The following is a 12,615-nucleotide window of genomic DNA, read 5'->3' as shown; positions in this document are numbered from 1 at the left end:
CTTCACTAATCAGCTAACTATGTTGATTAATAATTAATAAAAACAACATGTTGTTTAAGAATAGTTCAAAATCTGCTGAAGTGATTTGAAAGTCAGCAAACAACAAAAGAGAGGAAATTCAGCTAATTCAAAGTGTGCTGTTTTGCAAATTGAAAAATGGGCCTTGTGTCCAATTTTATTACTTTGCATTTTCCATTGTTTCATAATATTATGCTGAGACTCTATAAATTTGTCCTATTTCTATGAAGTCCAACAGTACATCAATGATTTACAACAGCAAATCAAGCAAAGGTTTTCCAATTTTCCTCCAGCTGAAAAAAACTCAACTTTTACCAGAGTTCTATTATAGTGACTCATCATGGATTAGTGGTGACCCTGAATTTTCTAAGGCTATTCTAGTGGAACGTAAGCCTTGGCAGGTTCTACCAGTCTGGAAAACCTCCTATTGCAACTGTCATCCAACAGCCAATCTAGCTAAGTTTGGAGAAATTCTTCACCAGAGATTTGGGCATTAGGGGAATTTTTTCTTTCTTTTGGCCAAATTAAGTCAGTAAGTCATAACAAGTCATGTAACAGTTTATTAAGGCATGGAGAAGCTGAAATCTGCATCAGAAGAGGAAGTGACCACACCAATGAAATCATGGATCTATGAAATATTACAGGACTAAATGTTCCCAAGAACTAACACTGGGTCTAGACACGTTTTTAAATCTACCAGAGGGAATTTGTCCTGGGCCCTGCTGGGTATTCTGCATGTTTTTCATTTTCCCAAGGGGAGGATAAGGCAATCTTTTCCCTCTTCCCATTATATGATGAGAAGTAATCATTAAAGCAAACAGATGCTTTGGGGGAATGGGAGACAAAGGGGGTGAACACTAATCCCACCCAAAACCCTAAAGTATCAAGTTAGTGCTAGAAGTCCAATATTTTACAGAAGAAGAAACTGAAGACCCAAAGTTGTAAAAATGTCTGGGAAAAAACAGTCACAAAGAAGGCTCATTCAACCTTAATTGAAATTGAGACTGACTTGTAATGAAGGCAAAGGAAGTCTAAACATCATAAACTCAAATGCTGGGAGAGTTCCAAGGTACAGTCAAAACAACCTATCAAAACCTCTTATTTTATAAAGAAGGAAACAGTGTCAGAGTTATTGACTGAGAAGGAATTAGAATCCAAGTCTTCCTCAGGGATACTGGCCCTTTCTGAGAAACAAGCCTCTAGATCTCCCACCATAGTCAAGCAGCCTAACAGGGAGATTAACCTCAGAAGTTCCAGGTACTCCTTGGCCTCAAACTCATATCCTTCACACTCCAGGCTTCCCTTCAAGAAAATTGAGAAGTTGGAGAGGGTTAAGTTCAAAGGGAAAAAAATATGCCCGGGATGGGAGAGGTAGAAGAGTCCTCAAAAACCATGGACTTTTAGCTTGATCTCCCTTCCCCATTAAGCCTGGTAGGAAAGATCTTTTCTGTTGCATATTTTCTAGTTGATCATATGAGTGAAAGCTGTCTTACCTGACTGCCAATAGCCCCAAAATGGGACATGGATCATGCTGTGAAAGAGAATGCTCCTGGAAAGCCAGCAATGCCAATGGTCCCAAGTTGGATCTCCTTCTCCAAACCTAGGCAGGCCTAGAGCTATGCCCTACATATTCCCCTTCCCCTTGCCCAGAAAAGCTCACAAGATAGTCAAACTGCTCCTTGAGCAGGAACCCATTCCCTTCTCTGTTCTAACTACATTGTCATTTCAATGCACCTTTACTTTTCCCCCAGGTCCCACTTCCATCATCTTTAGAGGAATACAAGTACTACTGGTAGCCTTTTGAATTTTCATCTGGGGAGCAAACTTCTCATTCTTGAACAAAGGACTTGCCATCTTTCCTTACTTCAAACTCTAGGATAGAAGAGGGACTGGACCTGGGATTTCATTGATATAAGAAGCTCCCAAATAAGGAAATTCCCTCTACCAGCACAGGTTGGCAACTTCTTGTCATAGAGAGCTGCTTAGAACCTTAAGAGGTTAGGTGACCTACCCAGGGTCATACAGCCAGTATGTGTTAAAGGCAGGGCATGAACTCAGGTTTTTTGTACAGATTTGGAGCTTGTAGGTACATAGTTTAGTTTTAAAGCTCTCCAAGTGTTTTATCTTTCATTTCTGGAGCAATTTATAATAATAGCTAAATTCACATAGCACTTTAGTGCTTATGAAGTGATTTTGCACGTCTTATCTCCAGTGTTCACAACACCCTGGGAGGTAGGCACTATTATTGAGGAAAGTGGACTTGAAAAAGCTTCAGTGTTTTGTCCAGGGTTTATAACTGGTAAACATCTAAGCAGGATTTGAATTCATGTCTTCATCACTCTAAGTCTGGCATTCATTCTATTATGCCACTAACTACCTCATTACTTGACTAAAACTAATTGCTTAAAGCTTAAGAGTTTCTGAATTGTCAGCACTTTTTACTTCACATGATTATTTCTTACTTTCCTGAGTCCAAAGATCTTAGGAGTTAGAAGTTCAAGAGGCCTTAGAAGTAGTCTAATCCACATTCCCTCATATTATATATGAGGGAACTGAGGCCCAGAAAGACTGTGACTAGCCCAAGGTCCCGATGCCTTACTCATCTCTGTATTTTCCTTAGAGTCTAACATGAAATTTTACATATAGTAGGCACTTAATTAGAAGTTTGTTAACTGAAAGAGCTGAAAATGGTGGCAGATAAATTAGCACTAAAATTAGCTTAGAGGCAGGATGTCTGGAGCAAGAGAAGAAGATTGGAGGAAAGGGATGAAGTTAACAAGAAAAGTTTGCTAGTGGGAATATAGAAAAAAAATGAGAAACTGAATGAATTGGGCAATAAAAAGGAAAACCTAGGAGCCTGTAAAATAAGGCAGGAGAGGTAGGGTTGAGTCAAGACCTAGAGGAGAATGAGCTATAGTTAGTGGGAGCTGATCTGGGTGAAATGCCTAAGGAGACAATCATAGATCTCAAAATTTACAAAGTGCTTTTCTTTCAGTAGTCCTAATTCTATGAGGTATGTAGTGTACATATTCTGGTCCTGGAACCCAGGAAGAAAAGAGTAGCTAGGGCAGAAAATGTCAAGTTGTCACCTACTGTGTGGTTCATCTTGAACCTGCGGATTGTTGAATCAGGACTCTAGCATGAAAGTAACATGTTTACTTTTTGGAAATATGGGGGAGGTGGCAGTAGGCAGAGACAGAGGTATTGAAAGAGGGCCTCTGGGTACCTTGAGAGTAAAGAAGAAAGGACTTTTATACCAAGTTGGGAAAAGTTAGACTTCATAACTAAACTGTGCACCTGTAAGCTCCAAACTTGTACAAAACTTAAACCCAGAGCTTCCTCCTATTTAGTACTGTAACTGTCTTTGTTGCCTAAATAAAATTGATCAATCAGTGAGTCAATAATCATTTATTAAGTACTTACTCTGAGGCAGGTACTATACTGCATATTGGCTCATACATAATTTATTGAAATTCTTGATGTGAAAGGCACTAGAAAAAAGCAAAAAGGCAGAGTTGTGGTCCAAAGGAAGAGGGATTCCTTCAGTCCTTGGCTGGTAGCAGGAGTCAATAGCAGTGCTGCAGACTGCAACTCTTCAGCATTACCACTCGAGTATTATCAAGTCACTAAGACTAAGCGCTAAAGAAGGATGATGGACCTGTAAATCTTAGTAGTCCTCAAGCAGCTAAAGCCTCCATCTTTATTGAGAATTATAAAGGTTAATACCTGACTGTTTGATCTGTAAAGAAGCCTAGTCTCTTCATGGTCATTTATCTATGATTTTAAACTTGAGTTGTGTTGATACCCTTTGTTCCCTTGAATATAACCTTTAGTCTTCCCTGCACGGGAAGTTATCCCTATAACAAAGAAAAAAAAAATAGAGGTGGGAGGATAGTTCAGCAAAACTAACCAAAAGATCAACTGAGCCTGAATATTCACGTTACTTTTATATGGTGTCCCAACTCCCATCCCTGTGACTTTGTGATGGACTTTCCCATGGCTGATATGCGTTCTCTATGCCTCCACCTCATAGAGTCCCTCTTTTTCTTCAAGACATAGACTGTAACCCTCGCTTTCTTCTTAAAGTCTTTCCAGGTACTCCCAACTACTTGTTTTCTTCCCTAATTACCTTGCATTTGACTATATTTATTTTCATTTATTATGTCTATACTTCTACATGTACATGTAATATCCTCCAATAGATTGCAGAATTCCTTAAGGGAAGGGATTTCTTTCTTCCTTTCCTTCTTTGTTTCTTCCTTCCTTCTATTCTTCCTTTCTTCCTTCCTTCTTTCCTTCCTTCCTTTCTTTCCTTCCTTCCATCCATCCTTTCTTCTTCCTTTCTTTCTTTCCTTCTTCCTTCCTTTCTTTTTTGTTTCTATGTCCCAGTACCTAGGACAATGCTTAGTAGGTACTTAATAAGTACATAGTAAGTACTCCAGTACTTGTCAATTATGTATAATGTTCTAAATCCAGTCCTCCCACTTTTCTAGAGAAGGGAGGTAGTTTCATTTTCTTACATCTTCTTTGGGGCCCAGATTCATCATTATAAAAATTATAGAGCGTTCCATATCACTTGGGGCATTTGTGTTGCTGCAATTCTTATTTACATTACTGGAAGCGTTACATGTATCATTTTCTGGTTCTGTTTATCTTATTCCACTTCTCACATGTTTCTGTGTTTCTCTGAATTCTTCAAAGTCGTCTATTCCATTATGGATCATTCAATTATACTTACAGAGAGAGAGGCAGGAAGCAGTAACAGACAGAGAGCCTGACTTGAACCCTGGATTCAATTCACAACTCACACACTAACTATATGACCTTCTGCAAGTCACTTGACCTAGAAATTTTGTAGGCAACTCCCCAAGACTATAAATTGCAAAGTGAGGGTGGGTTTGCATGAGAAGGATGTGATGAATAATGGGGTTTCCTTATTGGGGAGTTCTCTATAGGACACTTTCACAAGTCCATCCTCTACCCTTACTTATATATTACCATTCCCTAGTTGATTGGATATCTACACATTTACTTTAAATTCATACCAATTTGAAGTCAGTCTTTCTTCTTTTCATTTTTCTACCTGGTTGTATCTGTCTTTTCTAAGCTAGGGCAGTTTCAGAAAGGAGAAAAAAGAATTTCTTTATGGAAAGTATTCCCTGCTCATTTATCCCTTGGTAGGAGCTTGCCCTATCAAAAATATCCTTGTAAAGTGAGTGTTATCACTGCTCCACAGATAAAGAAAGTGAGAGTCTCAATGATTCAGTGACTTGCCCAAAGCCACACAGGAAGTCATAGAAAGAGCTGCTATTAAAAGGCAGATTTTCAAGGCTGGCCTCAGCCCTCCTAGACCTGATTAAGCAGATGTTTCCTGGGTTGGAATTGATTGCTAACCACCTGGGCCCTTGGCGGTCTCACATAACTCAGCTTCTCTTCGGATCAAAATTACTCCAGCAACCACTGGTATTCATACTTAATCACCCATAGGTAACCCGCCTTTTTGCCCTTCCCTTTTGGAAATTGCTTGAGCTTTAAAATCCCCCTCTGCTGAAGGGGAAACTGAATGGCTCTCACCCCTCTGGCTGTAACCTTCTGCATTCTGCAAAGATTATTTGGCAAGCGCAGCCCTAAGACCATCTCCAAGAGCATGCAATCTATGGAAAATTCCAGTCAGGTTTTAGACCCAGTCATAGTACATTTTTCTGAGGATCAGTAATGATTTGCAGAGGATCAGTAATGATCTCTGTATGCGGGCTGACAAGGGCATGAGCTCTGCTCCTATTATGCCCTATTTGTCAGCTCCTTCCTGACATAGTTGACCATGGGACTTCTCTGGAACATTGAGATGTTTAGGTAAAATTCAGGAACTACTCCTGCCTGCATCTGCTTATTTCTTAATCCACATTTCCAAAATGAGACTATAAATATTTCAGCTGAGAATAGTTTATTTGTTGCTGTCTCTCTTTCTCTCCCTCCCTCTCCCTCCCTCCCTCCCTCCTTCTCTCTCTCTCTCTCTCTCTCTCTCTCTCTCTCTCTCTCTCTCTCTCTCTCTGTTTCTCTCTCTCTCTCTCTCTCTCTCTCTGTCTCTCTCTCTCTCTCTCTGTCTCTGTCTCTCTCTCTCTCTCTCTCTCTCTCTCTTTCTCTCTGTCTGTCTCTCTTTCTTTCTCTTTCCCCCCATGCTTGACATTAGTCATAATGTCCAGCATTATAATATTATTCATTTCTACATAGGTAAGAGTGAATTCATTAGACTTTTTGCTTTTCCACCTCTGGTTGTTTAAAAGTGACTTGCCAAGACTGGGTTTTTCAAGATTTGCAAAGCTCAGGAGTGCATAGCCAATTTTGGAATTTTGCCTTTGGGAAACAGACACTCTGTTAATTGCTCTCCTTTTATTAGGAGACAGGAAGAAGATTCATCCTTTTCCCTTGGTACATTTAAGTGCTTTAATAGCTCTTTATCTGTGTTGGATTCCAACAGTGGGCAGTGTTATGCTCTTGCTTTTCCAATGTGGGACATAAGGTGTGTTTAGCCAGTGACCTGCCTGCCCACTCACTTAAGAATCTCATTTTAACCCAGTTTCTTGAGCTACTGGATCCATTCCCCAAGAACAGTAGGAAGTGGGTGGAAGCCATATGAGATCCTTTAAGGAATGGCACAGAATGTTGGTAAAAATTATTAGATATTTTTGAGTAATAATACCTGCATAGATAATCCACTTTTTTCAAGGAAAATAAAGTTCCAAGTTACGAAAGTGAGACTGTCAGGGTGAATTCTTTCCAAGAGGTTCTACACACAGCACAGGGATTATTTAATGTGGTTTAGGCAGGACAGGTCAAATTTGACAGATCCCAGTTTGTACAGAGATGGGCTGAGACTGCTAGATCTCACTGAAGACCTGCACTGGAGCATGTGCAGGTAGGGCCCTCCTGGCCCGCCCTCAAGTTCTCTTCCTTCCCCTTCTAAAATATCTTACACCCTCACTCCAAGTCTTAATTCTCCCTTCACTCTATTTCCACTCTTCTCCACTTCCCACCTCCTACTAGCACTGTATCCTCTGAGATACTCAGTTATAGACCCAGAATAATTCAGTTTTGCCACTGAAGTTTCCTGGATTTCCAGACTGCTCTGAAAGAAGGAAGGTTGAGTCACCTGAGTTGACTGCTGCCACCTCAGGATCTTGGAAAAACCACACAGGACCTTTGCAATATACTAGCTTTGTGAGCATGGAAAAGCCTTCAGTGGAAGGAATTTTGTGCTAGGAGTCCCCTATACTGATGAAATCAATGGCCTTGAGTTGTACTTACACCATAAATAAGGGAGGAAAAAATTAGTTCATCAATCCATCAGATAAGTACTTGTTAAGAGCTTACTATATGTCGTATACTAGGTAAACAAAGACAGAAATCAAAAGAAACAATTCCTCCTTCGAGGTGCTGACATCCTAGAGGAGAAGGCAATACATTCATATATAAGTAAGCAAGATGCGTATAATACAAATACATATGTATACATGTATATGCATAGCTATACTGCTGCTGCACCTAGAATCAGGGAAACCTGAGTTCAAATGGAAGTGATTGAGTTTCCTGGCATGAGCACTGGTAGATTGTCCATGTTTTACAGGCATACAACAATGACCTGAATAAGTGTAATGGCAAGTAAAAAAGGATCTTTTGCCGTTTTTGTTTTAATATAATCAAGAAGTATAATGCCTCTACTTGAATGTGATTAAGGAGAATATTTCTCATTCATTGTCTGGGCTGGGAAGATTTGTAGGAAGGCCCATGCCTTTTGTTAATGAGGCACTGGTTCTCAAAAGATGTGATGCCCTCTGGCTCTAAAAAGTGTATAAAAACTCTGAGGTACAGGTTTTATTTTTGGGGCTAACTGACTGGAAGGGTTTGTTTGGCCAGAGGAGGACTCTGGGAATCCACTAGGGAGACTGCAGCTTTGAGAACCCAGATGTTGGTGCTTCCTTCTCTAGTAACTATGGTCAGATGGTTGAACTGTCTATGGTCAGGCAGGGGAAGCCATGTTTGTTGGTTTTTAATTTCTCTGTATTTTCCTTGAAGTTCAGAGTGCTGACTCCCCTGAACCAGGTGAATGATATATGTGCTTGCTTAAAGAAGTGATTGTTAACCCCTCAAAAGTTGCCTTTCCTTTAATGAATGCAGATCTAAGAACTGTGGTAGCAGGTCCTCCTGTGCATGTTGGAGTACTTACTGATACAATAAGGCACTTAACTTCTGCCTACCTCACAAGGTTGTTATGATGACAAAATGAGGTAATGTTTGTATAGCACTTAGCACATTGCTAAGCTAGGTAGGGCATATTTAACAAATACTTATTCCTTCTCCCCTTCCATACATTTCAATTACAAAAAAAAAAAAAAAAGAACCCGGCCAACTTTTCTTTCCACCCTATTATTACTCCAGAACTGTTTATGACTACATTCCACAATTTATCCTGAGCAATGTGCATATAGTTTGTGGTAAACCTTAGTGTTTAGATCTGGGAAGAGAGGGTCTCCACTTTGGAAATTAATTTCATCATGTAAGCCAGATCTGTGCTTTCATGTCACTCAGTAGTTCTACAAGGCATCATTTTTCCTAGTCTTCGTTTATTGGCATTGTTCTGTATTTGTATTGTCAACTCTTTCTCTTGTAAAGCCTAATATAATAATGATAATAATAAAAAGAGCATATACCAAAGGGGAAAAAGCCCAGAAAATAAACTCTAATTTTCGTGACTATGCCTTATTACATTTTTAAAATTGCTTCATGAATCCCTCTGGAGTTTATCAAAATGAACAATTAACTATTCCAAGCTGTTGCTACTAAAATGACTCTGTCATTATTGGCATTTCAGTTCCCATTGTTTCTGAGCACTGACAAGGCCTTACTTTTGAACATAGCTGCCTTTCTTAGCTGAAAATAAGGGTATGAAAGAACAGCTAAATTGTGCTTAGTGAAGGTGTTATAAAGCAACAGAAATGTGCTGTGGTCCAGAGAGCCAGGTTAGGAGCAAATTCATTGTGTAGAGGAAAATAACAAACAGCTAGAAGGCCCAGAGATGCTCTTTTTCTTCTGAATTGTGAGGTTTGATTTGGGGGCTGTTTTATTATAGATCCATCCCAACAATAAAAAGCCAGGAGGTTGTCAAGTCCAACTTCCTGCCTAATGTTTTGTGGAAGTTCCTGGGCCATGTGACCTCAAAGATGTCTTGCAAATTTTAGGTACTGTTTCTAAAACCAAAGTTGTCAGCCACCAAATGGCTGTAGCCAGTCTTCTTGACTTCTGTCTTGCCACTGGACTCTAATCATTGTGGAGGAGAGAGTGAAGCTGATGACTTTGCAAAGCTCTGCCTCCCCCAAATCCAATTCCCTACAAGTCAAGACATCATGCTTGTGATGTCACTGGCCCTCTTTGAGAACAAAGGACAAACAACAAAATTGGCAATATCTGAGAAAATTCCCCAGTGCCCATAAACTCAAGGAAAATACATAGATGAATGAATGAATGAATGAATAAGTGAATGAATGAATGAGTGAAGGAATGAATGAATAAGTGAATGAATGAATGAATGAGTGAATGAATGAATAAACTTTTCTTAGTTTATATGTTTTGGGTTTTGTGACCTAAATGTAGCAAAGAAGTTTCTGGTAGCATAGGTATAAAGGCTTCTCGCAATATTATTGTTACTACTGCTACAGTTACTGCTCTACTATCACTACAACTACTATTGCTGCTACTACTTCTATAACTAACAATAATAATACCCATAAAAATAATAACAAATTATTTAAATATTTGTGGAATAAACAAATGTAACTTCGCAGAAGAGTAAAGATGACCAGTGAGTAAATGGTGGATTTGCCCAATGTAATCTCCAAAGGTAACCAAAAAAGAGCTAACATTCATGATTAGAATCAAAAAATCCTCAATAGGCAGAATGTATAAGTCCAAAAAGAATGTGACAAAGAACCATTGATCAAGTGACTGAGTTATGTGGATTTGTGTATAGATATGATGTGGTTTATTATAGCAATACGATGCTATATCATCACCATCAAAAATTATAGAGGTTGTCTCTAAGGAACACAGATCCATTGCTCAGTGAAGATTATGTAAGGAAGTGTTAGAAGTTATGCAATATGCCAATGAAAGTTAATGAAAATTCGACACCTAGTGGATACCTAGAAAGATTTGATCAGGTAGCTAGAATAAAAAACTAGGGACATATCATTCTTCAAAAGCTAACCAGTAAAAAGTCCCTGTATTATAAATTAGATCTAAATATCCTTGAGTTCTCAAACTATATGTATATGTATATATATTGCAGCATTATCAGAGAAAAAAAATTTCCACGAACTCCCAGACATAGCACTGACTCATGAAAATTTGAAAATAACATTTTAATAGATGCTACCTTGCTGAATATTCATAGTTTTAAAACTATATGGAACAAAATAATTTCAAAACATAGAAGCATAACTGGAAAAAAAAAAAGTCATGCGTGACTAGAATGAGATATGTATTATCCACAGTATTCTGCCTGCTACTGTTGTTGGCCTGAAAATGCTTTCAATGTACTTATAAAAGGGGAACTTACATCCTAACATTTTTATTCAACTACAAAAAAAATAGCATTTTAGCCTCCTATACAATGATCTACAGAACATTAAGCATAAAATAATAAAAGTAAGATAGCAACTTGTCCCAGAACCATTCCTATCTGAACTCTGCTGGACAAGAGGGGAAGAATGAGATACTAATACAAGTATGTAACTCTGATGTGGAGAAATGTGTACTGGGAGATGAAGTTTTGTTGGCCAGAAAGGAATCTTTAAGCATGTCAGGACTCATGGACTAAATGACATTTACTGCCTTAAAGTCTAAAATGTCCCTCTTTTCCCTACTCTAGAGAGATGGGGAGGCTCACCCACTAGGGATATATATGTTCAAAGTGTTGTAGGATTGGGAAGACACAAAGAATATAATTTGCTTGAGGAGCAGAGAGACAGTGGAAACATTTATTGCTGCTGCTGCTGCCACCGCTATCATGATTTGGGGCCTAAAAGTATGCAGACACCCCAAAAAGAAAGATGGAAGAGACTGTAATAGCTCAAGTTAGTCAGGAAGGATGATGGTGATTTTTCTCCCTCTCCCTCTCCCTCTCTCTCTCTCTCTCTCTGTCTGTCTCTGTCTCTGTCTCTGTCTCCGTCTCTGTCTCTCTGTATCACTCTCTCTCTCATCACTCTCCCTCCCTCTCTCTATCTCTCTTATTTCACCTCCCACAGAGACTGAGTTCCCATTCCAGAGTTTTCCTAATATTGGAAATCCATTTAAATTTTCTGTTTTAATTAGTAACAAAGTTACCTTAAAGATATGATTGCAGATAAATGCCCTGGTTTGAGCATTTCATTATTTGTGAAATGGAGGAAGGTGAAAAAGTTGGGTATTATGCAGTAAGGATAAGAGTGATCAAAAAACATAGAACCGCAGGACTTGAATTTTTGCAGAATAAACTGATAAGCATGGATTGGGATCTTTACTTCTAGAAATAAAAAATGAGCAGTTTCCTATTTGGTGGGTGCCTAGGCTGTCACATCACACCGCCTTCCAGATTGTTTCCCCATTCCCATGCATGTGTGGAATGAAATCAAGAGGAATGACTGGAGAGTGGGACCTGACTTGTGGGAAAAGAAGGGGAATGGCTGGATAATTCTGTTGATAGGCATGTTCCAAGGGTGGGAGCCAGAGGAAGGAGTGAGTAGCTGTAGCAATCTAGTAGGTGTATTTTTTTTTCTATTTTCTATATTCCTTCAAAGACATCTAGCTATAATAACAATGACAGCAATAATGACACCAAGAAAACTATAGAAAAATTAATATGTCCTCATCAAAAATGAGGGAGACTATTGATAGATATTATAAGATTGAATGATAAATAGGTTAAACATTTATAGACATATTTCCTGAATAGATACCACTTCACCAAATGGTAAAGATAAATAATAAAGATACACATGGTACTTCTAAATGAAACTGATATCCACTTACCACTAGATGAAGTCCATAAAATAGCCAAAATCCAAGATCAGACCTAACAGGCCTTGTAGGGGTGACATGGGACTCAGAAATTCCAACAATATGTCAACAAAGAAGCATCAAACAAATGAAAAGAGGCAGTAAATTTAGGAAACAAAGGTTTTAATGCTGTCAGTATGAGATGAGGCCATTGTTATAGGAAAATTCTACACACACACACACACACACACACACACACACACACACACACATACACACACACACACACACACACACACTTAAGGAGTCCAAGCTTATAGATTAATGCAGATTCTAAAAGGAAATAGTAGACCCTGTGGAACTACCAAACACCTAGAGAGATATGATAGAATACCTAGAGTTATATTCCAGAAACTCTCTATCCTTCATAAATTAGCATATGTCATATCGCCATGTCACAAATTAAAAAAAAACATACTTGAGAATTCAACAAATTGACTATTGAATAATTATTAAAGACAAAATGATGGCCCACAATCACTCAGATGTGAATAACACTAACACATG

The sequence above is a fragment of the Notamacropus eugenii genome, chromosome 1 (assembly GCF_028372415.1).
Source record: "Notamacropus eugenii isolate mMacEug1 chromosome 1, mMacEug1.pri_v2, whole genome shotgun sequence".
Lineage (NCBI taxonomy): Eukaryota > Metazoa > Chordata > Mammalia > Diprotodontia > Macropodidae > Notamacropus > Notamacropus eugenii.
Note: the sequence above shows the minus strand (reverse complement) of the source record.